Raw genomic sequence first — 5,475 nt, 5'->3', positions numbered from 1 at the left:
CTATGAAAGATAATTCATAAAATTAGAAGAAGTGACTGTTACACCAGGTATCAATGTAAGTACACAAGAAACGTGAAAAAAGAAGGAAATGTGACACCTCCAAAGCAACACAATTATACTCCAGTAACAGATCTTAAAAAAAAAGAAATTAAAAAAAGAAAAAGAAATTTATAAAATGCCTGAAAAGGAATTAAAAATAATAATATTAAAGAAACTCAGTGAAATACAAGAGAACACAGATAAACTTATAAAGAACTAACATTGATACTCAAACTAATCCAAAACATGATGAGGAGAGAATTCTTCCTAAATCATTCTACAAGGCCAGCATCACTCTGATATCAAAACTAGACAAGGAAGCAACAACAAAAGAAAACCACAGGTCAATATCTCTGATGAATATAGATGTAAAAATCCTCAACAAAATACTAGCAAAAGAAATCTAATAACACAGTAAAAAGATAATATACTATGATCAAGTGGGATTTATCCCAGTGATGCAAGGATGGCTCAACATATGCAAATCAAGAAATGTGATCTATCACATCAACAAAATGAAAGACAAAACCATATGATCATCTGAATAGATTCAGAAAAAGCATCTGATATAATTCAACATCTCTTCGTGATAAAAACTCTCAACAAATTAGGCATAGAAGGAACATACCTCAACATAATAAAGGCTGTATAGGACAAATCCATAGCGAATATTATACTGAATGAGGAAAAGCTGAAAGCCTTTCCTCTAAAACTGAATCAAGACAAGGATGCTCACTTTCATCATTCTTATTCAACATAGTACTGGAAGTCCTAGCTAGAGCAATCAGGCAAGAGAAAGAAAAGGCTTCCAAGTTGGAAAAGAGAAACTCAAATTGTTTTTCTTTGCAGATGAAATGATTTTATATTTGGAAAAACCTGAAGACTCCACCAAAAAAACTCGTGGAACTGATAAACAAATTCAGTAAAGTTGCAGGATATAAAATTAACATACAAAGTTCAGTAGCATTTCCACACACCAACAATGAACTAGCTCAAAAAGAAATTAAGAAAACAATCCCATTTACAATAGCTAAAGACAAATGCCTAGGAATAAATTTAACCAAGGAAGTGAAGGACCTCAGCAACAAAAACTATAAAACACTGATGAGAGCAACTTGAGGACACAAGCAAATGGAAAGATATCCTATACTCATGGATTGCAAGAATTATTATTGTTAAAATGACCATACTACCCAATGTGATTTACAGATTCAATGCAATCTCTATCAAAATGCCAATGACATTCTGCAAAGAAATAGAAAGGGAAGTACTAAAATTAATATGGAAGCACCAAAGACCATAATAGCCAAAGCAATACTGAGCAAAAAGAATAAAGCTGAAGGCATCACTCTACCTGACTTTAAAAAATATTATGAACCTACAGTAATCAAAACAGCATGGTATCAGCATAAAAACAGACACATAGACCAATAGAACAGAATAGAGAACCCAGATATAAATCTATGCATTTACAATCAACTGACTTTCAACAAAGGCACCAAGCACATACATTGGGAAAAGGATACCCTCTTCAATAAATATCACTGGGAAAACTGCATATTCATATAAGAAGAATAAAGCAAGACCCCTATCTAACACTATATGCAAAAATCAACTCCGAATAGATTAAAGACTTCCTTCCTTCCTTCCTTCCTTCCTTCCTTCCTTCCTTCCTTCCTTCCTTGCTTTCTTGCTTTCTTGCTTTCCTTTCCCTCTGTGGCCCAGGCTGCAATCGACTCAGCTCGCTGCTGCCCGCGCCGCGGACTACCTGGGACTGCCGCCGCATGCCACCGCTGCCTGCTTTTCCTCGTTTGGCTGCAGGCGCGCGGTCGCCATGTTGGCCACGCTGCTCGCCAGCTCCTGACGCCGAGTGCTCTGCCCGCCTCAGCCTCCGGAGCCCCTGCCCGGCCACCGCCCCGTCTGGGACGTGGGGAGCGACTCTGCCCAGCCGCCCCGTCCCGGAAGAAGTGAGGAGCGCCTCTGCCCGGCCGCCCCATCCGGGAAGAAGTGAGGAGCGCCTCTGCCTGGCCGCCCCGTCCGGGAAGAAGTGAGGAGCGCCTCTGCCCGGCCGCCCCGTCTGGGAAGAGGTGAGGGGTACCTCTGCCCGGCCGCCCCATCCGGGAAGTGAGGAGCACCTCTGCCCGGCCGCCCCGTCCGGGAAGTGAGGAGCACCTCCGCCCGGCCGCCCCGTCCAGGAAGAAGTGAGGAGCGCCTCCGCCCGGCCGCCCCGTCCGGGAAGAAGTGAGGAGCGCCTCTGCCCGGCCGCCCCGTCCGGGAAGAAGTGAGGAGCGCCTCTGCCCGGCTGCCCCGTCTGGGAGGTGAGGAGAACCTCTGCCCGGCCACCCATCGTCTGGGAGGTGAGGAGCGCCTCTGCCCGGCCGCCGCGTCTGGGAAGTGAGGAGCGCCTCTGCCCGGCCGCCCTGTCTGGGAAGTGAGGAGCGCCTCTGCCCGGCCACCCACCGTCTGGGAAGTGAGGAGCGCCTCTGCCCGGCCGTCCCGTCTGGGAAGTGAGGAGCGCCTCTGCCCGGCCACCCACCGTCTGGGAAGTGAGGAGCGCCTCTGCCCGGCCGTCCCGTCTGGGAAGTGAGGAGCGCCTCTGCCCGGCCACCCACCGTCTGGGAAGTGAGGAGCGCCTCTGCCCGGCCACCCACCGTCTGGGAAGTGAGGAGCGCCTCTGCCCGGCCACCCACCGTCTGGGAAGTGAGGAGCGCCTCTGCCCGGCCACCCACCGTCTGGGAAGTGAGGAGCGCCTCTGCCCGGCCACCACCGTCTGGGAAGTGAGGAGCGCCTCTGCCCGGCCACCCACCGTCTGGGAAGTGAGGAGCGCCTCTGCCCGGCCACCCACCGTCTGGGAAGTGAGGAGCGCCTCTGCCCGGCCACCCCGTCTGGAATGAGGAGCGCCTCTGCCCGCCCCCGTCTGGGAGGAGGAGCGCCTCTGCCGGCCGCCCCGTCCGGGAAGTGAGGAGCGCCTCTGCCCGGCCCCCCGTCTGGGAAGTGAGGAGCGCCTCTGCCGGCCGCCCCGTCTGGGAAGTGAGGAGCGCCTCTGCCCGGCCACCCACCGTCTGGGAAGTGAGGAGCGCCTCTGCCCGGCCACCCACCTCTGGGAAGTGAGGAGCGCCTCTGCCCGGCCACCCACCGTCTGGGAAGTGAGGAGCGCCTCTGCCCGGCCACCCACCGTCTGGGAAGTGAGGAGCGCCTCTGCCCGGCCACCCACCGTCTGGGAAGTGAGGAGCGCCTCTGCCCGGCCACCCGTCTGTGAAATGAGGAGCGCCTCTGCCCGGCCACCTATCGTCTGGGAAGGTGAGGAGCGCCTCTGCCCGGCCGCCCCGTCCGGGAAGAAGTGAGGAGCGCCTCTGCCCGGCCGCCCCGTCGGGAAGTGAGGAGCGCCTCTGCCCGGCCCCCCGTCTGGGAAGTGAGGAGCGCCTCTGCCCGGCCGCCCCCGTCTGGGAAGTGAGGAGCGCCTCCCCGGCCCCCCCCCTGGGAAGTGAGGAGCGCCTCTGCCCGGCCACCCACCGTCTGGGAAGTGAGGAGCGCCTCTGCCCGGCCGCCCCGTCTGGGAAGTGAGGAGCGCCTCTGCCCGGCCACCCCGTCTGGGAAGTGAGGAGCGCCTCTGCCCGGCCACCCCGTCCTGGGAAGTGAGGAGCGCCTCTGCCCGGCCACCCACCGTCTGGGAAGTGAGGAGCGCCTCTGGCCCCGGCCCCCCACCGTCTGGGAAGTGAGGAGCGCCTCTGCCCGGCCCCCCCGTCTGGGAAGTGAGGAGCGCCTCTGCCCGGCCACCCACCGTCTGGGAAGTGAGGAGCGCCTCTGCCCGGCCACCCACCGTCTGGGAAGTGAGGAGCGCCTCTGCCCCGGCCGCCCCGTCCGGGAAGAAGTGAGGAGCGCCTCTGCCCGGCCCCCCCAGTCCGGGAAGAAGTGAGGAGCGCCTCTGCCCGGCCGCCCCGTCTGGGAAGAAGTGAGGAGCGCCTCTGCCCGGCCGCCCCCGTCCGGGAAGAAGTGAGGAGCGCCTCTGCCCGGCCGCCCCGTCCGGGAAGAAGTGAGGAGCGCCTCTGCCCGGCCCGCCCCGTCTGGGAAGTGAGGAGCGCCTCTGCCCGGCCGCCCCGTCCGGGAAGAAGTGAGGAGCGCCTCTGCCCGGCCGCCCCGTCCGGGAAGAAGTGAGGAGCGCCTCTGCCCGGCCGCCCCGTCTGGGAAGTGAGGAGCGCCTCTGCCCGGCCGCCCCGTCCGGGGAAGTGAGGAGCGCCTCGCCCGGCCGCCCCGTCCGGGAAGAAGTGAGGAGCGCCTCTCTGGGAAGTGAGGAGCGCCTCGGCCCGGCCGCCCCGTCTGGGAAGTGAGGAGCGCCTCGGCCCGGCCGCCCCGTCTGGGAAGTGAGGAGCGCCTCGGCCCGGCCGCCCCGTCTGGGAAGTGAGGAGCGCCTCTGCCCGGCCGCCCCGTCTGGCAAGAAGTGAGGAGCACCTCTGCCCGGCCGCCCCGTCTGGGAAGTGAGGAGCGCCTCGGCCCGGCCACCCCGTCTGGGAAGTGACGAGCGCCTCGGCCCGGCCGCCCCGTCTGGGAAGTGAGGAGCGCCTCTGCCCGGCCGCCCCGTCTGGGAAGTGAGGAGCACCTCTGCCCGGCCACCCATCGTCTGGGAAGTGAGGAGCGCCTCTGCCCGGCCACCCATTGTCTAGGAAGTGAGGGGCGCCTCTGCCCGGCCACCTATCGTCTGGGAAGAAGTGAGGAGCGTCTCTGCCTGGCCGCCCCGTCTGGGAAGTGAGGAGCGCCTCTGCCCGGCCGCCCCGTGTCTGGGAAGAAGTGAGGAGCGCCTCTGCCTGGCCGCTCCGTCTGGGAGGTCTACAATGGAGGCCAGAAGCAATGTGGGGGCTGGACGTGGTGGCTCACGCCTGTGGTCCCGGCACTCTGGGGGGCGAGGCGGGTTGATCACTTCGGGCTAGGAGTTCGAGACCAGTCTGGCCAACTTGGCGAAACATGAAAAATACAACAGACAAACCAACCAACCAACTCAGTGACAACAAAACAGGTCTACCCTGGAGTCATACTCTAATTTTTTCTATTTTCCTCCCTTTCTGATCCTTTATCCCACTTTCTTTTTCTTCCTCTTCCTTCTCCCTCTTCTTTGTCAAATAGAGGATTGAGTTATTATCACTGATCCACATAAAGTCCCTCTCTACCTTATTTTAACTCCCACCCCCCATTTCTATTCCCCGACTTCCCATGTGTAACCTTCCTAATATGTTTGATACGCATCTTTTTGTTTGTATGTATTTTTAGAAAATGTTTATTGTTTTTGTGTGCAAAAAAAAATTAATAAAAAAAAAAAAGATTAAAGACTTAAACATAAGACCAGAAACTATAAAATGACTAGAAGAAAATACAAGGAAACAATTCTGCACAGTGGTCTAGGCCAAGATTTTATGGGTAAGACTTTAAAAGTATAGGTAACAA

This window comes from Nomascus leucogenys, chromosome X (assembly GCF_006542625.1).
Source record: "Nomascus leucogenys isolate Asia chromosome X, Asia_NLE_v1, whole genome shotgun sequence".
In the NCBI taxonomy this organism is placed as follows: Eukaryota; Metazoa; Chordata; class Mammalia; order Primates; family Hylobatidae; genus Nomascus; species Nomascus leucogenys.
Note: the sequence above shows the minus strand (reverse complement) of the source record.